Raw genomic sequence first — 27,736 nt, 5'->3', positions numbered from 1 at the left:
CATCGGAAACTACTACTGGTCTTCCAGTGAGCGATCAAGTCCTAAACTGTTTGAGACATTACTCCCATGGAGGAAAGTGCGCATGCTTACTGTTGTATTCAATCCCGATGCAATTTCTGTGTTCATCAACACTCTGATAGTCCACAGATTACAGATTGCCTCCAGATGTGCATCGGAAACTACTACTGGTCTTTCAGGGAGCGATCAAAGCGAAACTGTATGTGACATTACTCCCATGGAGGAAAGTGCGCATGGTGACTGTTGTATTCAATCCCGATGCAATTTCTGTGTTTCAACAACACTCTGATAGTAAACAGATTACAGAATTCCTCCAGATGTGCCTCGGAAACTACTACTGGTCTTCCAGGGAGCGATCAAATCCTAAACTGTTTGAGACATTACTCCCATGGAGGAAAGTGCGCATGGTTACTGTTGTATTCAATCCCGATGCAATTTCTGTGTTCATCAACACTCTGATAGACTACAGATTACAGAATGCCTCCAGATGTGCATCCGAAACTACAACTGGCCTTCCAAGGAGCGATCAAAGCCTAAACTGTTTGAGACATTACTCCCATGTACGAAAGAGCGCATGGTGACTGTTGTATTCAATCCCGATGCAATTTCTGTGTTTCAAGAACACTCTGATAGTAAACAGATTACAGAATGCCTCCAGATGTGCATCGGAAACTACTACTGGTCTTCCAGGGATCTATCAAAGCGTAGGCTGTTTGAGACATTACTCCCATGGAAGAAAGTGGTCATGGTGACTCTTGTATTCAATCCCGCGTCAATTTCTGTGTTTCATCAACACTTTGAAGGTCCACAGATTTCAGAATGCCTCCAGATGTGCATCGGAAACTACTACTGGTCTTCCAGGGAACGATCAAAGCGATGACAGTATGAGACATTATTCCAATGGAGAAATGTACGCATGGTGCCTGTTGTATTCAATCCCGAAGCAATTTCTGTGTTTCATCAACACTTTGAAGATCCACAGATTACAGATTGCCTCCAGATGTGCATCGGAAACTACTACTGGTCTTCCAGGGAACGATCAAAGCGTAGACTGTTTCAGACATTACTTTCATGGAATATAGTGCGCATGGTGCCTGTTGTATTCAATACCGATGCAATATCAGTGTTTCAACAACACTCTGATAGTCCTCGGATTACAGAATGCCTCCAGATGTGCATCGGAAACTACTACTGGTCTTCGAGGGAACGATCAAAGCGTAGACTGTTTCAGATGTTACTCCCATGGCGGAAAGTGCGCATGGTGACTGTTGTATTCAATCCCGATGCAATTTCTGTGTTTCAACACCATTCTGATAGTCCACATATTACAGAATGCCTCCAGATGTGCATCGGAAACTACTACTGGTCTTCCAGGGAGCGATCAAATCCTAAACTGTTTGAGACATTACTTCCATGGAGGAAAGTGCGCATGGTGACTGTTGTATTCAATCCCGATGCAATTTCTGTGTTCATCAACACTCTGATAGACTACAGATTACAGAATGCCTCCAGATGTGCATCCGAAACTACAACTGGCCTTCCAAGGAGCGATCAAAGCCTAAACTGTTTGAGACATTACTCCCATGTACGGAAGAGCGCATGGTGACTGTTGTATTCAATCCCGATGCAATTTCTGTGTTTCATCAACACATTGAAGGTCCACAGATTACAGATTGCCTCCAGATGTGCATCGGAAACTACTACTGGTCTTCCAGGGAACGATCAAAGCGTAGACTGTTTCAGACATTACTTTCATGGAATAAAGTGCGCATGGTGCCTGTTGTATTCAATACCGATGCAATTTCAGTGTTTCAACAACACACTGATAGTCCTCGGATTACAGAATGCCTCCAGATGTGCATCGGAAACTACTACTGGTTTTCGAGGGAACGATCAAAGGGTAGACTGTTTCAGATGTTACTCCCATGGAGGAAAGTGCGCATGGTGACTGTTGTATTCAATCCCGATGCAATTTCTGTGTTTTTCCACACCATTCTGATAGTCCACAGACTACAGAATGCCTCCAGATGTGCATCGGAAACTACTACTGGTCTTCCAGGGAGCGATCAAATCCTAAGCTGTTTGAGACATTACTCCCATGGAGGAAAGTGCACATGGTGACTGTGGTATTCAATCCCGATGCAATTTGTGTGTTTCATCAACACTCTGAAAGTCCACAGATTACAGAATGCCTCCAGATGTGCATCGGAAACTACTACTGGTCTTCCAGGGAGCGATCAAATCCTAAACTGTTTGAGACATTACTCCCATGGAGGAAAGTGCGCATGGTTACTGTTGTATTCAATCCCGATGCAATTTCTGTGTTCATCAACACTCTGATAGTCCACAGATTACAGAATGCCTCCAGATGTGCATCGGAAACTACTACTGGTCTTTCAGGGAGCGATCAAAGCGAAACTGTATGAGACATTACTCCCATGGAGGAAAGTGCGCATGGTGACTGTTGTCTTCAATCCCGATGCAATTTCTGTGTTTCAACAACACTCTGATAGTAAACAGAATACAGAATTCCTCCAGATGTGCATCGGAAACTACTACTGGTCTTCCAGGGAGCGATCAAATCCTAAACTGTTTGAGACATTACTCCCATGGAGGAAAGTGCGCATGGTTACTGTTGTATTCAATCCCGATGTAATTCCTGTGTTCATCAACACTCTGATAGTCCACAGATTACAGAATGCCTCCAGATGTGCATCGGAAACTACTACTGGTCTTCCAGGGAACGATTAAAGCGTAGACTGTTTGGCACATTACTCCCATGGAGGAAAGCGCGAATGGTGAGTGTTGTATTCAGTCCCGATGCAATTTCTGTGTTTCATCAACACTCTGATTGTCCACAGATTACACAATGCCTCCAGATGTGCATCGGAAACTACTACTGGTCTTCCAGGGAGCGACCAAAGCGTCGACTGTTTGAGACATTGCTCCCATGGAGGAAAGTGCGCATGGTGACTGTTGTATTCAAACCCGATGCAATTTCTGTGTTTCATCAACACTTTGAAGGTCCACAGATTACAGAATGCCTCCAGATGTTCATCGGAAACTACTACTGGTCTTCCAGGGAACGATCAAAGCGTTGACTGTTTCAGACATTACTCCCATGGAGGAAAGTGCGCATGGTGACTGTTGTGTTCAATCCGGATGCAATTTCAGTGTTTCAACAACACTCTGATAGTCCACAGATTACAGAATGCGTCCAGATGTGCATCGGAAACTACTACTGGTCTCCAGGGAACGATCAAAGCGTAGACAGTTTGAGACATTACTCCCATGGAGGAAAGTCCGCATGGTGACTGTTGTATTCAATCCCGATGCAATTTCTGTGTTTCAACAACACTCTGATAGTAAACAAATTACAGAATTCCTCCAGATGTGCATCCGAAACTACTACTGGTCTTGAGGTAACGATCAAAGCGTAGGATGTTTGAGACATTACTCCCATGGAGGAAAGTGCGGATAGTGACTGTTGTATTCAATCCCGATGCAATTTCTGTGTTCATCAACACTCTGATAGACTACAGATTACAGAATGCCTCCAGATGTGCATCGGAAACTACAACTGGCCTTCCAAGGAGCGATCAAAGCCTAAACTGTTTGAGACATTACTCCCATGTACGCAAGAGCGCATGGTGACTGTTGTATTCAATCCCGATGCAATTTCTGTGTTTCGTCAACACTTTGAGGGTCCACAGATTACAGATTGCCTCCAGATGTGCATCGGAAACTACTACTGGTCTTCCAGGGAACGATCAAAGCGTAGACTGTTTCAGACATTACTTTCATGGAATAAAGTGCGCATGGTGCCTGTTGTATTCAACACCGATGCAATTTCAGTGTTTCAACAACACTCTGATAGTCCTCGGATAACAGAATGCCTCCAGATGTGCATCGGAAACTACTACTGGTCTTCGAGGGAACGATCAAAGCGTAGACTGTTTCAGATGTTACTCCCATGGAGGAAAGTGCGCATGGTGACTGTTGTATTCAATCCCGATGCAATTTCTGTGTTTCAACACCATTCTGATAGTCCACAGATTACAGAATGCCTCCAGATGTGCATCGGAAACTACTACTGGTCTTCCAGGGAGCGATCAAATCCTAAACTGTTTGAGACATTACTCCCATGGAGGAAAGTGCGCATGGTTACTGTTGTATTCAATCCCGATGCAATTTCTGTGTTCATCAACACTCTGATAGTCCACAGATTACAGAATGCCTCCAGATGTGCATCGGAAACTACTACTGGTCTTTCAGGGAGCGATCAAAGCGAAACTGTATGAGACATTACTCCCATGGAGGAAAGTGCGCATGGTGACTGTTGTCTTCAATCCCGATGCAATTTCTGTGTTTCAACAACACTCTGATAGTAAACAGAATACAGAATTCCTCCAGATGTGCATCGGAAACTACTACTGGTCTTCCAGGGAGCGATCAAATCCTAAACTGTTTGAGACATTACTCCCATGGAGGAAAGTGCGCATGGTTACTGTTGTATTCAATCCCGATGTAATTCCTGTGTTCATCAACACTCTGATAGTCCACAGATTACAGAATGCCTCCAGATGTGCATCGGAAACTACTACTGGTCTTCCAGGGAACGATTAAAGCGTAGACTGTTTGGCACATTACTCCCATGGAGGAAAGCGCGAATGGTGAGTGTTGTATTCAGTCCCGATGCAATTTCTGTGTTTCATCAACACTCTGATTGTCCACAGATTACACAATGCCTCCAGATGTGCATCGGAAACTACTACTGGTCTTCCAGGGAGCGACCAAAGCGTCGACTGTTTGAGACATTGCTCCCATGGAGGAAAGTGCGCATGGTGACTGTTGTATTCAAACCCGATGCAATTTCTGTGTTTCATCAACACTTTGAAGGTCCACAGATTACAGAATGCCTCCAGATGTTCATCGGAAACTACTACTGGTCTTCCAGGGAACGATCAAAGCGTTGACTGTTTCAGACATTACTCCCATGGAGGAAAGTGCGCATGGTGACTGTTGTGTTCAATCCGGATGCAATTTCAGTGTTTCAACAACACTCTGATAGTCCACAGATTACAGAATGCGTCCAGATGTGCATCGGAAACTACTACTGGTCTCCAGGGAACGATCAAAGCGTAGACAGTTTGAGACATTACTCCCATGGAGGAAAGTCCGCATGGTGACTGTTGTATTCAATCCCGATGCAATTTCTGTGTTTCAACAACACTCTGATAGTAAACAAATTACAGAATTCCTCCAGATGTGCATCCGAAACTACTACTGGTCTTGAGGTAACGATCAAAGCGTAGGATGTTTGAGACATTACTCCCATGGAGGAAAGTGCGGATAGTGACTGTTGTATTCAATCCCGATGCAATTTCTGTGTTCATCAACACTCTGATAGACTACAGATTACAGAATGCCTCCAGATGTGCATCGGAAACTACAACTGGCCTTCCAAGGAGCGATCAAAGCCTAAACTGTTTGAGACATTACTCCCATGTACGCAAGAGCGCATGGTGACTGTTGTATTCAATCCCGATGCAATTTCTGTGTTTCGTCAACACTTTGAGGGTCCACAGATTACAGATTGCCTCCAGATGTGCATCGGAAACTACTACTGGTCTTCCAGGGAACGATCAAAGCGTAGACTGTTTCAGACATTACTTTCATGGAATAAAGTGCGCATGGTGCCTGTTGTATTCAACACCGATGCAATTTCAGTGTTTCAACAACACTCTGATAGTCCTCGGATAACAGAATGCCTCCAGATGTGCATCGGAAACTACTACTGGTCTTCGAGGGAACGATCAAAGCGTAGACTGTTTCAGATGTTACTCCCATGGAGGAAAGTGCGCATGGTGACTGTTGTATTCAATCCCGATGCAATTTCTGTGTTTCAACACCATTCTGATAGTCCACAGATTACAGAATGCCTCCAGATGTGCATCGGAAACTACTACTGGTCTTCCAGGGAGCGATCAAATCCTAAACTGTTTCAGACGTTACTCCCATGGAGGAAAGTTCGCATGCTTACTGTTGTACTCAATCCCGATGCAATTTCTGTGTTCATCAACACTCTGATAGTCCACAGATTACAGATTGCCTCCAGATGTGCATCGGAAACTACTACTGGTCTTTCAGGGAGCGATCAAAGCGAAACTGTATGTGACATTACTCCCATGGAGGAAAGTGCGCATGGTGACTGTTGTATTCAATCCCGATGCAATTTCTGTGTTTCAACAACACTCTGATAGTAAACAGATTACAGAATTCCTCCAGATGTGCCTCGGAAACTACTACTGGTCTTCCAGGGAGCGATCAAATCCTAAACTGTTTGAGACATTACTCACATGGAGGAAAGTGCGCATGGTTACTGTTGTATTCAATCCCGATGCAATTTCTGTGTTCATCAACACTCTGATAGTCCACAGATTACAGAATGCCTCCAGATGTGCATCGGAAACTACTACTGGTCTTTCAGGGAGCGATCAAAGCGAAACTGTATGAGACATTACTCCCATGGAGGAAAGTGCGCATGGTGACTGTTGTATTCAATCCCGATGCAATTTCTGTGTTTCAAGAACACTCTGATAGTAAACAGATTACAGAATGCCTCCAGATGTGCATCGGAAACTACTACTGGTCTTCCAGGGATCTATCAAAGCGTAGGCTGTTTGGGACATTACTCCCATGGAAGAAAGTGGTCATGGTGACACTTGTATTCAATCCCGCGTCAATTTCTGTGTTTCGTCAACACTTTGAAGGTCCAAAGATTACAGAATGCCTCCAGATGTGCATCGGAAACTACTACTGGTCTTCCAGGGAACGATCAAAGCGATGACAGTATGAGACATTATTCCAATGGAGAAATGTACGCATGGTGCCTGTTGTATTCAATCCCGAGGCAATTTCTGTGTTTCATCAACACTTTGAAGATCCACAGATTACAGATTGCCTCCAGATGTGCATCGGAAACTACTACTGGTCTTCCAGGGAACGATCAAAGCGTAGACTGTTTCAGACATTACTTTCATGGAATAAAGTGCGCATGGTGCCTGTTGTATTCAATACCGATGCAATATCAGTGTTTCAACAACACTCTGATAGTCCTCGGATTACAGAATGCCTCCAGATGTGCATCGGAAACTACTACTGGTCTTCGAGGGAACGATCAAAGCGTAGACTGTTTCAGATGTTACTCCCATGGAGGAAAGTGCGCATGGTGACTGTTGTATTCAATCCCGATGCAATTTCTGTGTTTCAACACCATTCTGATAGTCCACAGATTACAGAATACCTCCAGATGTGCATCGGAAACTACTACTGGTCTTCCAGGGAGCGATCAAATCCTAAACTGTTTGAGACATTACTTCCATGGAGGAAAGTGCGCATGGTGACTGTTGTATTCAATCCCGATGCAATTTGTGTGTTTCATCAACACTCTGATAGTCCACAGATTACAGAATGCCTCCAGATGTGCATCGGAAACTACTACTGGTCTTCCAGTTAACGATCAAAGCGTAGACTATTTGAGACATTACTCCTATGTAGGAAAGTGCGCATGGTGACTGTTGTATTCAATCCCGATGCAATATCTCTGTTTCATCAACACTCTCATAGTCCACAGATTACAGAATGCCTCCAGATGTGCATCGGAAACTACTACTGGTCTTCCAGGGAGCGATCAAATCCTAAACTGTTTGAGACATTACTCCCATGGAGGAAAGTGCGCATGGTTACTGTTGTATTCAATCCCGATGCAATTTCTGTGTTCATCAACACTCTGATAGACTACAGATTACAGAATGCCTCCAGATGTGCATCGGAAACTACAACTGGCCTTCCAAGGAGCGATCAAAGCCTAAACTGTTTGAGACATTACTCCCATGTACGGAAGAGCGCATGGTGACTGTTGTATTCAATCCCGATGCAATTTCTGTGTTTCATCAACACATTGAAGGTCCACAGATTACAGATTGCCTCCAGATGTGCATCGGAAACTACTACTGGTCTTCCAGGGAACGATCAAAGCGTAGACTGTTTCAGACATTACTTTCATGGAATAAAGTGCGCATGGTGCCTGTTGTATTCAATACCGATGCAATTTCAGTGTTTCAACAACACTCTGATAGTCCTCGGATTACAGAATGCCTCCAGATGTGCATCGGAAACTACTACTGGTCTTCCAGGGATCTATCAAAGCGTAGGCTGTTTGGGACATTACTCCCATGGAAGAAAGTGGTCATGGTGACTCTTGTATTCAATCCCGCGTCAATTTCTGTGTTTCATCAACACTTTGAAGGTCCAAAGATTACAGAATGCCTCCAGATGTGCATCGGAAACTACTACTGGTCTTCCAGGGAACGATCAAAGCGATGACAGTATGAGACATTATTCCTATGGAGAAATGTACGCATGGTGCCTGTTGTATTCAATCCCGAGGCAATTTCTGTGTTTCATCAACACTTTGAAGATCCACAGATTACAGATTGCCTCCAGATGTGCATCGGAAACTACTACTGGTCTTCCAGGGAACGATCAAAGCGTAGACTGTTTCAGACATTACTTTCATGGAATAAAGTGCGCATGGTGCCTGTTGTATTCAATACCGATGCAATATCAGTGTTTCAACAACACTCTGATAGTCCTCGGATTACAGAATGCCTCCAGATGTGCATCGGAAACTACTACTGGTCTTCGAGGGAACGATCAAAGCGTAGACTGTTTCAGATGTTACTCCCATGGAGGAAAGTGCGCATGGTGACTGTTGTATTCAATCCCGATGCAATTTCTGTGTTTCAACACCATTCTGATAGTCCACAGATTACAGAATACCTCCAGATGTGCATCGGAAACTACTACTGGTCTTCCAGGGAGCGATCAAATCCTAAACTGTTTGAGACATTACTTCCATGGAGGAAAGTGCGCATGGTGACTGTTGTATTCAATCCCGATGCAATTTGTGTGTTTCATCAACACTCTGATAGTCCACAGATTACAGAATGCCTCCAGATGTGCATCGGAAACTACTACTGGTCTTCCAGTTAACGATCAAAGCGTAGACTATTTGAGACATTACTCCTATGTAGGAAAGTGCGCATGGTGACTGTTGTATTCAATCCCGATGCAATATCTCTGTTTCATCAACACTCTCATAGTCCACAGATTACAGAATGCCTCCAGATGTGCATCGGAAAATACTACTGGTCTTCCAGGGAGCGATCAAATCCTAAACTGTTTGAGACATTACTCCCATGGAGGAAAGTGCGCATGGTTACTGTTGTATTCAATCCCGATGCAATTTCTGTGTTTCATCAACACATTGAAGGTCCACAGATTACAGATTGCCTCCAGATGTGCATCGGAAACTACTACTGGTCTTCCAGGGAACGATCAAAGCGTAGACTGTTTCAGACATTACTTTCATGGAATAAAGTGCGCATGGTGCCTGTTGTATTCAATACCGATGCAATTTCAGTGTTTCAACAACACTCTGATAGTCCTCGGATTACAGAATGCCTCCAGATGTGCATCGGAAGCTACTACTGGTTTTCGAGGGAACGATCAAAGCGTAGACTGTTTCAGATGTTACTCCCATGGAGGAAAGTGCGCATGGTGACTGTTGTATTCAATCCCGATGCAATTTCTGTGTTTCAACACCATTCTGATAGTCCACAGACTACAGAATGCCTCCAGATGTGCATCGGAAACTACTACTGGTCTTCCAGGGAGCGATGAAATCCTAAACTGTTTGAGACATTACTCCCATGGAGGAAAGTGCGCATGGTGACTGTTGTATTCAATCCCGATGCAATTTCTGTGTTTCATCAACACTCTGAAAGTCCACAGATTACAGAATGCCTCCAGATGTGCATCGGAAACTACTACTGGTCTTCCAGGGAGCGATCAAATCCTAAACTGTTTGAGACATTACTCCCATGGAGGAAAGTGCGCATGGTTACTGTTGTATTCAATCCCGATGCAATTTCTGTGTTCATCAACACTCTGATAGTCCACAGATTACAGAATGCCTCCAGATGTGCATCGGAAACTACTACTGGTCTTTCAGGGAGCGATCAAAGCGAAACTGTATGAGACATTACTCCCATGGAGGAAAGTGCGCATGGTGACTGTTGTATTCAATCCCGATGCAATTTCTGTGTTTCAACAACACTCTGATAGTAAACAGAATACAGAATTCCTCCAGATGTGCATCGGAAACTACTACTGGTCTTCCAGGGAGCGATCAAATCCTAAACTCTTTGAGACATTACTCCCATGGAGGAAAGTGCGCATGGTTACTGTTGTATTCAATCCCGATGTAATTTCTGTGTTCATCAACACTCTGATAGTCCACAGATTACAGAATGCCTCCAGATGTGCATCGGAAACTACTACTCGTCTTCCAGGGAACGATTAAAGCGTAGACTGTTTGGCACATTACTCCCATGGAGGAAAGCGCGAATGGTGAGTGTTGTATTCAATCCCGATGCAATTTCTGTGTTTCATCAACACTCTGATTGTCCACAGATTACACAATGCCTCCAGATGTGCATCGGAAACTACTACTGGTCTTCCAGGGAGCGACCAAAGCGTCGACTGTTTGAGACATTGCTCCCATGGAGGAAAGTGCGCATGGTGACTGTTGTATTCAAACCCGATGCAATTTCTGTGTTTCATCAACACTTTGAAGGTCCACAGATTACAGAGTGCCTCCAGATGTTCATCGGAAACTACTACTGGTCTTCCAGGGAACGATCAAAGCGTTGACTGTTTGAGACATTACTCCCATGGAGGAAAGTGCGCATGGTGACTGTTGTGATCAATCCGGATGCAATTTCAGTGTTTTAACAACACTCTGATAGTCCACAGATTACAGAATGCGTCCAGATGTGCATCGGAAACTACTACTAGTCTCCAGGGAACGATCAAAGCGTAGACAGTTTGAGACATTACTCCCATGGAGGAAAGTCCGCATGGTGACTGTTGTATTCAATCCCGATGCAATTTCTGTGTTTCAACAACACTCTGATAGTAAACAGATTACAGAATTCCTCCAGATGTGCATCCGAAACTACTACTGGTCTTGAGGTAACGATCAAAGCGTAGGATGTTTGAGACATTACTCCCATGGAGGAAAGTGCGGATGGTGACTGTTGTATTCAATCCCGATGCAATTAATGTGTTCATCAACACTCTGATAGACTACAGATTACAGAATGCCTCCTGATATGCATCGGAAACTACAACTGGCCTTCCAAGGAGCGATCAAAGCCTAAACTGTTTGAGACATTACTCCCATGTACGGAAGAGCGCATGGTGAATTTTGTATTCAGTCCCGATGCAATTTCTGTGTTTCATCAACACTTTGAAGGTCCACAGATTACAGATTGCCTCCAGATGTGCAGCGGAAATTACTACTGGTCTTCCAGGGAACGATCAAAGCGTAGACTGTTTCAGACATTACTTTCATGGAATAAAGTGCGCATGGTGCCTGTTGTATTCAACACCGATGCAATTTCAGTGTTTCAACAACACTCTGATAGTCCTCGGATTACAGAATGCCTCCAGATGTGCATCGGAAACTACTACTGGTCTTCGAGGGAACGATCAAAGCGTAGACTGTTTCAGATGTTACTCCCATGGAGGAATGTGCGCATGGTGACTGTTGTATTCAATCCCGATGCAATTTCTGTGTTTCAACACCATTCTGATAGTCCACAGATTACAGAATGCCTCCAGATGTGCATCGGAAACTACTACTGGTCTTCCAGGGAGCGATCAAATCCTAAACTGTTTGAGACATTACTCCCATGGAGGAAAGTGCGCATGGTGACTGTTGTATTCAATCCCGATGCAATTTGTGTGTTTCATCAACACTCTGATAGTCCACAGATTACAGAATGCCTCCAGATGTGCATAAGAAACTACTACTGGACTTCCAGGGAGCGATCAAATCCTAAACTGTTTGAGACATTACTCCCATGGAGGAAAGTGAGAATGGTTATTGTTGTATTCAATCCCGATGCAATTTCTGTGTTCATCAACACTCTGATAGTCCACAGATTACAGAATGCCTCCAGATGTGCATTGGAAACTACTACTGGACTTCCAGGGAGCGATCAAAGCGAAACTGTATGAGACATTACTCCCATGGAGGGAAGTGCGCATGGTGACTGTTGTATTCAATCCCGATGCAATTTCTGTGTTTCATCAACTTTCTGATAGTCCACAGATTACAGAATGCTTCCAGATGTGGTTCGGAAACTACTACTGGTCTTCCAGTTAACGATCAAAGCGTAGACTATTTGAGACATTACTCCCATGTTGGAAAGTGCGCATGGTGACTGTTGTATTCATACCCGATGCAATATCTCTGTTTCATCAACACTCTCATAGTCCACAGATTACAGAATGCCTCCAGATGTGCATTGGAATCTACTACTTGTCTTCCAGGGAACGATCAAAGCGTAAACTGTTTGAGACATTACTCCCATGGAAGAAAATGCGCATGGTGACTGTTGAATTCAATCCCGATGCAATTTCTGTGTTTCAACAACACTCTGATAGTAAACAGATTACAGAATTCCTCCAGATGTGCATCGGAAACTACTACTGGTCTTCCAGGGAACGATTAAAGCGTAGACTGTTTGAGACATTACTCTTATGGAGGAAAGTGCGTATGGTGAGTGTTGTATTCAAACCCGATGCAATTTCTGTGTTTCATCAACACTCTGATTGTCCACAGATTACACAATGCCTCCAGATGTGCATCGGAAATTACTACTGGTCTTCCAGGGAGCGACCAAAGCGTCGACTGTTTCAGACATTGCTCCCATGGAGGAAAGTGCGCATGGTGACTGTTGTATTCAAACCCGATGCAATTTCTGTGTTTCATCAACACTTTGAAGGTCCACAGATTACAGAATGCCTCCAGATGTTCATCGGAAACTACTACTGGTCTTCCAGGGAACGATCAAAGCGTTGACTGTTTGAGACATTACTCCCATGGAGGAAAGTGCGCAAGGTGACTGTTGTGTTCAATCCGGATGCAATTTCAGTGTTTCAACAACACTCTGATAGTCCACAGATTACAGAATGCGTCCAGATGTGCATCGGAAACTACTACTGGTCTCCAGGGAACGATCAAAGCGTAGACAGTTTGAGACATTACTCCCATGGAGGAAAGTCCGCATGGTGTCTGTTGTATTCAATCCCGATGCAATTTCTGTGTTTCAACAACACTCTGATAGTAAACAAATTACAGAATTCCTCCAGATGTGCATCCGAAACTACTACTGGTCTTGAGGTAACGATCAAAGAGTAGGATGTTTGAGACATTACTCCCATGGAGGAAAGTGCGGATGGTGACTGTTGTATTCAATCCCGATGCAATTTCTGTGTTCATCAACACTCTGATAGACCACAGATTACAGAATGCCTCCAGATGTGCATCGGAAACTACAACTGGCCTACAAGGAGCGATCAAAGCCTAAACTGTTTGAGACATTACTCCCATGTACGCAAGAGCGCATGGTGACTGTTGTATTCAATCCCGATGCAATTTCTGTGTTTCGTCAACACTTTGAGGGTCCACAGATTACAGATTGCCTCCAGATGTGCATCGGAAACTACTACTGGTCTTCCAGGGAACGATCAAAGCGTAGACTGTTTCAGACATTACTTTCATGGAATAAAGTGCGCATGGTGCCTGTTGTATTCAACACCGATGCAATTTCAGTGTTTCAACAACACGCTGATAGTCCTCGGATTACAGAATGCCTCCAGATGTGCATCGGAAACTACTACTGGTCTTCGAGGGAACGATCAAAGCGTAGAATGTTTCAGATGTTACTCCCATGGAGGAAAGTGCGCATGGTGACTGTTGTATTCAATCCCGATGCAATATCTGTGTTTCAACACCATTCTGATAGTCCACAGATTACAGAATGCCTCCAGATGTGCATCGGAAACTACTACTGGTCTTCCAGGAAGCGATCAAATCCTAAACTGTTTCAGACATTACTCCCATGGAGGAAAGTGCGCATGGTTACTGTTGTATTCAATCCCGATGCAATTTCTGTGTTCATCAACACTGTGATAGTCTACAGATTACAGAATGCCTCCAGATGTGCATCGGAAACTACTACTGGTCTTTCAGAGAGCGATCAAAGAGAATCTGTATGAGACATTACTCCCATGGAGGAAAGTGCGCATGGTGACTGTTGTATTCAATCCCGATGCAATTTCTGTGTTTCATCAACACTCTGATAGTCCACAGATTACAGAATGCTTCCAGATGTGGTTCGGAAACTACTACTGGTCTTCCAGTTAACGATCAAAGCGTAGACTATTTAAGACATTACTCCTATGTAGGAAAGTGCGTATGGTGACTGTTGTATTCGATCCCGATGCAATATCTCTGTTTCATCAACACTCTCATAGTCCACAGGATGCAGAATGCCTCCAGATGTGCATCGGAATCTACTACTGGTCTTCCAGGGAACGATGAAACCGTAAACTGTTTGAGACATTACTCCCATGGAAGAAAGTGCGAATGGTGACTGTTGTATTCAATCCCTATGCAATTTCTGTGTTTCAACAACACTCTGATAGTAAACTGATTACAGAATGCCTCCAGATGTGCATCGGAAACTACTACTGGTCTTCCAGGGAGCGACCAAAGCGTCGACTGTTTGAGACATTGCTCCCATGGAGGAAAGTGCGCATGGTGACTGTTGTATTCAAACCCGGAGCAATTTCTGTGTTTCATCAATACTTTGAAAGTCCACAGATTACAGAATGCCTCCAGATGTTCATCGGAAACTACAACTGGCCTTCCCAGGAGCGATCAAAGCCTAAACTGTTTGAGACATTACTCCCATGTACGGAAGAGCGCATGGTGACTGTTGTATTCAATCCCGATGCAATTTCTGTGTTCATCAACACTCTGATAGTCCACAGATTACAGATTGCCTCCAGATGTGCATCGGAAACTACTACTGGTCTTTCAGGGAACGATCAAAGCGAAACTGTATGAGACATTACTCCGATGGAGGAAAGTGCGCATGGTGACTGTTGTATTCAATCCCGATGCAATTTCTGTGTTCATCAACACTCTGATAGTCCACAGATTACAGAATGCCTCCAGATGTGCATCGGAAACTTCTACTGGTCTTCCAGTGAGCGATCAAGTCCTAAACTGTTTGAGACATTACTCCCATGGAGGAAAGTGCGCATGCTTACTGTTGTATTCAATCCCGATGCAATTTCTGTGTTCATCAACACTCTGATAGTCACAGATTACAGATTGCCTCCAGATGTGCATCGGAAACTACTACTGGTCTTTCAGGGAGCGATCAAAGCAAAACTGTATGAGACATTACTCCCATGGAGGAAAGTGCGCATGGTGACTGTTGTATTCAATCCCGATGCAATTTCTGTGTTTCAACAACACTCTGATAGTAAACAGATTACAGAATTCCTCCAGATGTGCCTCGGAAACTACTACTGGTCTTCCAGGGAGCGATCAAATCCTAAACTGTTTGAGACATTACTCCCATGGAGGAAAGTGCGCATGGTTACTGTTGTATTCAATCCCGATGCAATTTCTGTGTTCATCAACACTCTAATAGTCCACAGATTACAGAATGCCTCCAGATGTGCATCGGAAACTACTACTGGTCTTTCAGGGAGCGATCAAAGCGAAACTGTATGAGACATTACTCCCATGGAGGAAAGTGCGCATGGTGACTGTTGTATTCAATCCCGATGCAATTTCTGTGTTTCAAGAACACTCTGATAGTAAACAGATTACAGAATGCCTCCAGATGTGCATCGGAAACTACTACTGATCTTCCAGGGATCTATCAAAGCGTAGGCTGTTTGAGACATTACTCCCATGGAGGAAAGTGGTCATGGTGACTCTTGTATTCAATCCCGCGTCAATTTCTGTGTTTCATCAACACTTTGAAGGTCCACAGATTACAGAATGCCTCCAGATGTGCATCGGAAACTACTACTGGTCTTCCAGGGAACGATCAAAGCGATGACAGTATGAGACATTATTCCAATGGAGAAATGTACGCATGGTGCCTGTTGTATTCAATCCCGAGGCAATTTCTGTGTTTCATCAACACTTTGAAGATCCACAGATTACAGATTGCCTCCAGATGTGCATCGGAAACTACTACTGGTCTTCCAGTTAACGATCAAAGCGTAGACTATTTAAGACATTACTCCTATGTAGGAAAGTGCGTATGGTGACTGTTGTATTCGATCCCGATGCAATATCTCTGTTTCATCAACACTCTCATAGTCCACAGGATACAGAATGCCTCCAGATGTGCATCGGAATCTACTACTGGTCTTCCAGGGAACGATGAAACCGTAAACTGTTTGAGACATTACTCCCATGGAAGAAAGTGCGAATGGTGACTGTTGTATTCAATCCCTATGCAATTTCTGTGTTTCAACAACACTCTGATAGTAAACTGATTACAGAATGCCTCCAGATGTGCATCGGAAACTACTACTGGTCTTCCAGGGAGCGACCAAAGCGTCGACTGTTTGAGACATTGCTCCCATGGAGGAAAGTGCGCATGGTGACTGTTGTATTCAAACCCGGAGCAATTTCTGTGTTTCATCAATACTTTGAAAGTCCACAGATTACAGAATGCCTCCAGATGTTCATCGGAAACTACAACTGGCCTTCCCAGGAGCGATCAAAGCCTAAACTGTTTGAGACATTACTCCCATGTACGGAAGAGCGCATGGTGACTGTTGTATTCAATCCCGATGCAATTTCTGTGTTCATCAACACTCTGATAGTCCACAGATTACAGATTGCCTCCAGATGTGCATCGGAAACTACTACTGGTCTTTCAGGGAACGATCAAAGCGAAACTGTATGAGACATTACTCCGATGGAGGAAAGTGCGCATGGTGACTGTTGTATTCAATCCCGATGCAATTTCTGTGTTCATCAACACTCTGATAGTCCACAGATTACAGAATGCCTCCAGATGTGCATCGGAAACTACTACTGGTCTTCCAGTGAGCGATCAAGTCCTAAACTGTTTGAGACATTACTCCCATGGAGGAAAGTGCGCATGCTTACTGTTGTATTCAATCCCGATGCAATTTCTGTGTTCATCAACACTCTGATAGTCCACAGATTACAGATTGCCTCCAGATGTGCATCGGAAACTACTACTGGTCTTTCAGGGAGCGATCAAAGCAAAACTGTATGAGACATTACTCCCATGGAGGAAAGTGCGCATGGTGACTGTTGTATTCAATCCCGATGCAATTTCTGTGTTTCAACAACACTCTGATAGTAAACAGATTACAGAATTCCTCCAGATGTGCCTCGGAAACTACTACTGGTCTTCCAGGGAGCGATCAAATCCTAAACTGTTTGAGACATTACTCCCATGGAGGAAAGTGCGCATGCTTACTGTTGTATTCAATCCCGATGCAATTTCTGTGTTCATCAACACTCTAATAGTCCACAGATTACAGAATGCCTCCAGATGTGCATCGGAAACTACTACTGGTCTTTCAGGGAGCGATCAAAGCGAAACTGTATGAGACATTACTCCCATGGAGGAAAGTGCGCATGGTGACTGTTGTATTCAATCCCGATGCAATTTCTGTGTTTCAAGAACACTCTGATAGTAAACAGATTACAGAATGCCTCCAGATGTGCATCGGAAACTACTACTGATCTTCCAGGGATCTATCAAAGCGTAGGCTGTTTGAGACATTACTCCCATGGAGGAAAGTGGTCATGGTGACTCTTGTATTCAATCCCGCGTCAATTTCTGTGTTTCATCAACACTTTGAAGGTCCACAGATTACAGAATGCCTCCAGATGTGCATCGGAAACTACTACTGGTCTTCCAGGGAACGATCAAAGCGATGACAGTATGAGACATTATTCCAATGGAGAAATGTACGCATGGTGCCTGTTGTATTCAATCCCGAGGCAATTCCTGTGTTTCATCAACACTTTGAAGATCCACAGATTACAGATTGCCTCCAGATGTGCATCGGAAACTACTACTGGTCTTCCAGGGAACGATCAAAGCGTAGACTGTTTCAGACATTACTTTCATGGAATAAAGTGCGCATGGTGCCTGTTGTATTCAATACCGATGCAATATCAGTGTTTCAACAACACTCTGATAGTCCTCGGATTACAGAATGCCTCCAGATGTGCATCGGAAACTACTACTGGTCTTCAAGGGAACGATCAAAGCGTAGACTGTTTCAGATGTTACTCCCATGGAGGAAAGTGCGCATGGTGACTGTTGTATTCAATCCCGATGCAATTTCTGTGTTTCAACACCATTCTGATAGTCCACAGATTACAGAATGCCTCCAGATGTGCAAGGGAAACTACTACTGGTCTTCCAGGGAGCGATCAAATCCTAAACTGTTTGAGACATTACTTCCATGGAGGAAAGTGCACATGGTGACTGTTGTATTCAATCCCGATGCAATTTGTGTGTTTCATCAACACTCTGATAGTCCACAGATTACAGAATGCCTCCAGATGTGCATCGGAAACTACTACTGGTCTTCCAGTTAACGATCAAAGCGTAGACTATTTGAGACATTACTCCTATGTAGGAAAGTGCGCATGGTGACTGTTGTATTCAATCCCGATGCAATATCTCTGTTTCATCAACACTCTCATAGTCCACAGATTACAGAATGCCTCCAGATGTGCATCGGAAACTACTACTGGTCTTCCAGGGAGCGATCAAATCCTAAACTGTTTGAGACATTACTCCCATGGAGGAAAGTGCGCATGGTTACTGTTGTATTCAATCCCGATGCAATTTCTGTGTTTATCAACACTCTGATAGACTACAGATTACAGAATGCCTCCAGATGTGCATCGGAAACTACAACTGGCCTTCCAAGGAGCGATCAAAGCCTAAACTGTTTGAGACATTACTCCCATGTACGGAAGAGCGCATGGTGACTGTTGTATTCAATCCCGATGCAATTTCTGTGTTTCATCAACACATTGAAGGTCCACAGATTACAGATTGCCTCCAGATGTGCATCGGAAACTACTACTGGTCTTCCAGGGAACGATCAAAGCGTAGACTGTTTCAGACATTACTTTCGTGGAATAAAGTGCGCATGGTGCCTGTTGTATTCAATACCGATGCAATTTCAGTGTTTCAACAACACTCTGATAGTCCTCGGATTACAGAATGCCTCCAGATGTGCATCGGAAACTACTACTGGTTTTCGAGGGAACGATCAAAGCGTAGACTGTTTCAGATTATACTCCCATGGAGGAAAGTGCGCATGGTGACTGTTGTATTCAATCCCGATGCAATTTCTGTGTTTCAACACCATTCTGATAGTCCACAGACTACAGAATGCTTCCAGATGTGCATCGGAAACTACTACTGGTCTTCCAGGGAGCGATGAAATCCTAAACTGTTTGAGACATTACTCCCATGGAGGAAAGTGCGCATGGTGACTGTTGTATTCAATCCCGATGCAATTTGTGTGTTTCATCAACACTCTGAAAGTCCACTGATTACAGAATGCCTCCAGATGTGCATCGGAAACTACTACTGGTCTTCCAGGGAGCGATCAAATCCTAAACTGTTTGAGACATTACTCCCATGGAGGAAAGTGCGCATGGTTACTGTTGTATTCAATCCCGATGCAATTTCTGTGTTCATCAACACTCTGATAGTCCACAGATTACAGAATGCCTCCAGATGTGCATCGGAAACTACTACTGGTCTTTCAGGGAGCGATCAAAGCGAAACTGTATGAGACATTACTCCCACGGAGGAAAGTGCGCATGGTGACTGTTGTATTCAATCCCGATGCAATTTCTGTGTTTCAACAACACTCTGATAGTAAACAGAATACAGAATTCCTCCAGATGTGCATCGGAAACTACTACTGGTCTTCCAGGGAGCGATCAAATCCTAAACTGTTTGAGACATTACTCCCAAGGAGGAAAGTGCGCATGGTTACTGTTGTATTCAATCCCGATGTAATTTCTGTGTTCATCAACACTCTGATAGTCCACAGATTACAGAATGCCTCCAGATGTGCATCGGAAACTACTACTGGTCTTCCAGGGAACGATTGAAGCGTAGACTGTTTGGCACATTACTCCCATGGAGGAAAGCGCGAATGGTGAGTGTTGTATTCAATCCCGATGCATTTTCTGTGTTTCATCAACACTCTGATTGTCCACAGATTACACAATGCCTCCAGATGTGCATCGGAAACTACTACTGGTGTTCCAGGGAGCGACCAATGCGTCGACTGTTTGAGACATTGCTCCCATGGAGGAGAGTGCGCATGGTGACTGTTGTATTCAAACCCGATGCAATTTCTGTGTTTCATCAACACTTTGAAGGTCCACAGATTACAGAATGCCTCCAGATGTTCATCGGAAACTACTACTGGTCTTCCAGGGATCGATCAAAGCGTTGACTGTTTGAGACATTACTCCCATGGAGGAAAGTGCGCATGGTGACTGTTGTGATCAATCCGGATGCAATTTCAGTGTTTCAACAACACTCTGATAGTCCACAGATTACAGAATGCGTCCAGATGTGCATCGGAAACTACTACTAGTCTCCAGGGAACGATCAAAGCGTAGACAGTTTGAGACATTACTCCCATGGAGGAAAGTCCGCATGGTGACTGTTGTATTCAATCCCGATGCAATTAATGTGTTCATCAACACTCTGATAGACTACAGATTACAGAATGCCTCCTGATATGCATCGGAAACTACAACTGGCCTTCCAAGGAGCGATCAAAGCCTAAACTGTTTGAGACATTACTCCCATGTACGGAAGAGCGCATGGTGACTTTTGTATTCAGTCCCGATGCAATTTCTGTGTTTCATCAACACTTTGAAGGTCCACAGATTACAGATTGCCTCCAGATGTGCATCGGAAATTACTACTGGTCTTCCAGGGAACGATCAAAGCGTAGACTGTTTCAGACATTACTTTCATGGAATAAAGTGCGCATGGTGCCTGTTGTATTCAACACCGATGCAATTTCAGTGTTTCAACAACACTCTGATAGTCCTCGGATTACAGAATGCCTCCAGATGTGCATCGGAAACTACTACTGGTCTTCGAGGGAACGATCAAAGCGTAGACTGTTTCAGATGTTACTCCCATGGAGGGATGTGCGCATGGTGACTGTTGTATTTAATCCCGATGCAATTTCTGTGTTTCAACACCATTCTGATAGTCCACAGATTACAGAATGCCTCCAGATGTGCATCGGAAACTACTACTGGTCTTCCAGGGAGCGATCAAATCCTAAACTGTTTGAGACATTACTCCCATGGAGGAAAGTGAGCATGGTGACTGTTGTATTCAATCCCGATGCAATTTGTGTGTTTCATCAACACTCTGATAGTCCACAGATTACAGAATGCCTCCAGATGTGCATAAGAAACTACTACTGGACTTCCAGGGAGCGATCAAATCCTAAACTGTTTGAGACATTACTCCCATGGAGGAAAGTGAGAATGGTTATTGTTGTATTCAATCCCGATGCAATTTCTGTGTTCATCAACACTCTGATAGTCCACAGATTACAGAATGCCTCCAGATGTGCATTGGAAACTACTACTGGTCTTTCAGGGAGCGATCAAAGCGAAACTGTATGAGACATTACTCCCATGGAGGAAAGTGCGCATGGTGACTGTTGTATTCAATCCCGATGCAATTTCTGTGTTTCATCAACATTCTGATAGTCCACAGATTACAGAATGCTTCCAGATGTGGTTCGGAAACTACTACTGGTCTTAAAGTTAACGATCAAAACGTAGACTATTTGAGACATTACTCCCATGTAGGAAAGTGCGCATGGTGACTGTTGTATTCAATCCCGATGCAATATCTCTGTTTCATCAACACTCTCATAGTCCACAGATTACAGAATGCTTCCAGATGTGCATTGGAATCTACTACTGGTCTTCCAGGGAACGATCAAAGCGTAAACTGTTTGAGACATTACTCCCATGGAAGAAAATGCGCATGGAGACTGTTGAATTCAATCCCGATGCAATTTCTGTGTTTCAACAACACTCTGATAGTAAACAGATTACAGAATTCCTCCAGATGTGCATCGGAAACTACTACTGGTCTTCCAGGGAACGATTGAAGCGTAGACTGTTTGAGACATTACTCTTATGGAGGAAAGTGCGTATGGTGAGTGTTGTATTCAAACCCGATGCAATTTCTGTGTTTCATCAACACTCTGATTGTCCACAGATTACACAATGCCTCCAGATGTGCATCGGAAACTACTACTGGTCTTCCAGGGAGCGACCAAAGCGTCGACTGTTTGAGACATTGCTCCCATGGAGGAAAGTGCGCATGGTGACTGTTGTATTCAAACCCGATGCAATTTCTGTGTTTCATCAACACTTTGAAGGTCCACAGATTACAGAATGCCTCCAGATGTTCATCGGAAACTACTACTGGTCTTCCAGGGAACGATCAAAGCGTTGACTGTTTGAGACATTACTCCCATGGAGGAAAGTGCGCATGGTGACTGTTGTGTTCAATCCGGATGCAATTTCAGTGTTTCAACAACACTCTGATAGTCCACAGATTACAGAATGCGTCCAGATGTGCATCGGAAACTACTACTGGTCTCCAGGGAACGATCAAAGCGTAGGATGTTTGAGACATTACTTCCATGGAGGAAAGTGCGGATGGTGACTGTTGTATTCAATCCCGATGCAATTTCTGTGTTCATCAACACTCTGATAGACTACAGATTACAGAATGCCTCCAGATGTGCATCGGAAACTACAACTGGCCTTCCAAAGAGCGATCAAAGCCTAAACTGTTTGAGACATTACTCCCATGTACGCAAGAGCGCATGGTGACTGTTGTATTCAATCCCGATGCAATTTCTATGTTTCGTCAACACTTTGAGGGTCCACAGATTACAGATTGCCTCCAGACGTGCATCGGAAACTACTACTGGTCTTCCAGGGAACGATCAAAGCGTAGACTGTTTCAGACATTACTTTCATGGAATAAAGTGCGCATGGTGACTGTTGTATTCAACACCGATGCAATTTCAGTGTTTCAACAACACTCTGATAGTCCTCGGATTACAGAATGCCTCCAGATGTGCATCGGAAACTACTACTGGTCTTCGAGGGAACGATCAAAGCGTAGACTGTTTCAGATGTTACTCCCATGGAGGAGAGTGCGCATGGTGACTGTTGTATTTAATCCCGATGAAATTTCTGTGTTTCAACACCATTCTGATAGTCCACAGATTACAGAATGCCTCCAGATGTGCATCGGAAACTACTACTGGTCTTCCAGGGAGCGATCAAATCCTAAACTGTTTCAGACATTACTCCCATGGAGGAAAGTGCGCATGGTTACTGTTGTATTCAATCCCGATGCAATTTCTGTGTTCATCAACACTGTGATAGTCTACAGATTACAGAGTGCCTCCAGATGTGCATCGGAAACTACTACTGGTCTTTCAGGGAGCGATCAAAGAGAAACTGTATGAGACATTACTTCCATGGAGGAAAGTGCGCATGGTGACTGTTGTATTCAATCCCGATGCAATTTCTGTGTTTCATCAACACTCTGATAGTCCACAGATTACAGAATGCTTCCAGATGTGCATCGGAATCTACTACTGGTCTTCCAGGGAACGATGAAACCGTAAACTGTTTGAGACATTACTCCCATGGAAGAAAGTGCGAATGGTGACTGTTGTATTCAATCCCTATGCAATTTCTGTGTTTCAACAACACTCTGATAGTAAACAGATTACAGAATGCCTCCAGATGTGCATCGGAAACTACTACTGGTCTTCCAGGGAGCGACCAAAGCGTCGACTGTTTGAGACATTGCTCCCATGGAGGAAAGTGCGCATGGTGACTGTTGTATTCAATCCCGATGCAATTTCTGTGTTCATCAACACTCTGATAGTCCACAGATTACAGAATGCCTCCAGATGTTCATCGGAAACTACAACTGGCCTTCCAAGGAGCGATCAAAGCCTAAACTGTTTGAGACATTACTCCCATGTACGGAAGAGCGCATGGTGACTGTTGTATTCAATCCCGATGCAATTTCTGTGTTCATCAACACTCTGATAGTCCACAGATTACAGATTGCCTCCAGATGTGCATCGGAAACTACTACTGGTCTTTCAGGGAACGATCAAAGCGAAACTGTATGAGACATTACTCCCATGGAGGAAAGTGCGCATGGTGACTGTTGTATTCAATCCCGATGCAATTTCTGTGTTCATCAACACTCTGATAGTCCACAGATTACAGAATGCCTCCAGATGTGCATCGGAAACTACTACTGGTCTTCCAGTGAGCGATCAAGTCCTAAACTGTTTGAGACATTACTCCCATGGAGGAAAGTGCGCATGCTTACTGTTGTATTCAATCCCGATGCAATTTCTGTGTTCATCAACACTCTGATAGTCCACAGATTACAGATTGCCTCCAGATGTGCATCGGAAACTACTACTGGTCTTTCAGGGAGCGATCAAAGCAAAACTGTATGAGACATTACTCCCATGGAGGAAAGTGCGCATGGTGACTGTTGTATTCAATCCCGATGCAATTTCTGTGTTTCAACAACACTCTGATAGTGAACAGATTACAGAATTCCTCCAGATGTGCCTCGGAAACTACTACTGGTCTTCCAGGGAGCGATCAAATCCTAAACTGTTTGAGACATTACTCCCATGGAGGAAAGTGCGCATGGTTACTGTTGTATTCAATCCCGATGCAATTTCTGTGTTCATCAACACTCTGATAGTCCACAGATTACAGAATGCCTCCAGATGTGCATCGGAAACTACTACTGGTCTTTCAGGGAGCGATCAAAGCGAAACTGTATGAGACATTACTCCCATGGAGGAAAGTGCGCATGGTGACTGTTGTATTCAATCCCGATGCAATTTCTGTGTTTCAAGAACACTCTGATAGTAAACAGATTACAGAATGCCTCCAGATGTGCATCGGAAACTACTACTGATCTTCCAGGGATCTATCAAAGCGTAGGCTGTTTGAGACATTACTCCCATGGAGGAAAGTGGTCATGGTGACTCTTGTATTCAATCCCGCGTCAATTTCTGTGTTTCATCAACACTTTGAAGGTCCACAGATTACAGAATGCCTCCAGATGTGCATCGGAAACTACTACTGGTCTTCCAGGGAACGATCAAAGCGATGACAGTATGAGACATTATTCCAATGGAGAAATGTACGCATGGTGCCTGTTGTATTCAATCCCGAGGCAATTTCTGTGTTTCATCAACACTTTGAAGATCCACAGATTACAGATTGCCTCCAGATGTGCATCGGAAACTACTACTGGTCTTCCAGGGAACGATCAAAGCGTAGACTGTTTCAGACATTACTTTCATGGAATAAAGTGCGCATGGTGCCTGTTGTATTCAATACCGATGCAATATCAGTGTTTCAACAACACTCTGATAGTCCTCGGATTACAGAATGCCTCCAGATGTGCATCGGAAACTACTACTGGTCTTCGAGGGAACGATCAAAGCGTAAACTGTTTCAGATGTTACTCCCATGGAGGAAAGTGCGCATGGTGACTGTTGTATTCAATCCCGATGCAATTTCTGTGTTTCAACACCATTCTGATAGTCCACAGATTACAGAATGCCTCCAGATGTGCATCGGAAACTACTACTGGTCTTCCAGGGAGCGATCAAATCCTAAACTGTTTGAGACATTACTCCCATGGAGGAAAGTGCGCATGGTTACTGTTGTATTCAATCCCGATGCAATTTCTGTGTTGAGCAACACTCTGATAGACTACAGATTACAGAATGCCTCCAGATGTGCATCGGAAACTAAAACTGGCCTTCCAAGGAGCAATCAAAGCCTAAACTGTTTGAGACATTACTCCCATGTACGGAAGAGCGCATGGTGACTGTTGTATTCAATCCCGATGCAATTTCTGTGTTTCATCAACACTTTGAAGGTCCACAGATTACAGATTGCCTCCAGATGTGCATCGGAAACTACTACTGGTCTTCCAGGGAACGATCAAAGCGTAGACTGTTTCAGACATTACTTTCATGGAATAAAGTGCGCATGGTGCCTGTTGTATTCAATACCGACGCAATTTCAGTGTTTCAACAACACTCTGATAGTCCTCGGATTACAGAATGCCTCCAGATGTGCATCAGAAACTACTACTGGTTTTCGAGGGAACGATCAAAGCGTAGACTGTTTCAGATGTTACTCCCATGGAGGAAAGTGCGCATGGTGACTGTTATATTCAATCCCGATGCAATTTCTGTGTTTCAACACCATTCTGATAGTCCACAGACTACAGAATGCCTCCAGATGTGCATCGGAAACTACTACTGGTCTTCCAGGGAGCGATCAAATCCTAAACTGTTTGAGACATTACTCCCATGGAGGAAAGTGCGCATGGTGACTGTTGTATTCAATCCCGATGCAATTTATGTGTTTCATCAACACTCTGATAGTCCACAGATTACAGAATGCCTCCAGATGTGCATCGGAAACTACTACTGGTCTTCCAGGGAGCGATCAAATCCTAAACTGTTTGAGACATTACTCCCATGGAGGAAAGTGCGCATGGTTACTGTTGTATTCAATCCCGATGCAATTTCTGTGTTCATCAACACTCTGATAGTCCACAGATTACAGAATGCCTCCAGATGTGCATCGGAAACTACTACTGGTCTTCCAGGGAACGATTAAAGCGTAGACTGTTTGGCACATTACTCCCATAGAGGAATGCGCGAATGGTGAGTGTTGTATTCAACCCCGATGCAATTTCTGTGTTTCATCAACACTCTGATTGTCCACAGATTACACAATGCCTCCAGATGTGCATCGGAAACTACTACTGGTCTTCCAGGGAGCGACCAAAGCGTCGACTGTTTGAGACATTGCTCCCATGGAGGAAAATGCGCATGGTGACTGTTGTATTCAAACCCGATGCAATTTCTGTGTTTCATCAACACTTTGAAGGTCCATAGATTACAGAATGCCTCCAGATGTTCATCGGAAACTACTACTGGTCTTCCAGGGAACGATCAAAGCGTTGACTGTTTGAGACATTACTCCCATGGAGGAAAGTCCGCATGGTGACTGTTGTATTCAATCCCGATGCAATTTCTGTGTTTCAACAACACTCTGATAGTAAACAGATTACAGAATTCCTCCAGATGTGCATCCGAAACTACTACTGGTCTTGAGGTAACGATCAAAGCGTAGGATGTTTGAGACATTACTCCCATGGAGGAAAGTGCGGATGGTGACAGTTGTATTCAATCCCGATGCAATTAATGTGTTCATCAACACTCTGATAGACTACAGATTACAGAATGCCTCCTGATGTGCATCGGAAACTACAACTGGCTTTCCAAGGAGCGATCAAAGCCTAAACTGTTTGAGACATTACTCCCATGTACGGAAGAGCGCATGGTGACTTTTGTATTCAGTCCCGAAGCAATTTCTGTGTTTCATCAACACTTTGAAGGTCCACAGATTACAGATTGCCTCCAGATGTGCATCGGAAATTACTACTGGTCTTCCAGGGAACGATCAAAGCGTAGACTGTTTCAGACATTACTTTCATGGAATAAAGTGCGCATGGTGCCTGTTGTATTCAACACC

The sequence above is a fragment of the Schistocerca gregaria genome, chromosome 7 (assembly GCF_023897955.1).
Source record: "Schistocerca gregaria isolate iqSchGreg1 chromosome 7, iqSchGreg1.2, whole genome shotgun sequence".
NCBI classification, from domain to species: domain Eukaryota; kingdom Metazoa; phylum Arthropoda; class Insecta; order Orthoptera; family Acrididae; genus Schistocerca; species Schistocerca gregaria.
Note: the sequence above shows the minus strand (reverse complement) of the source record.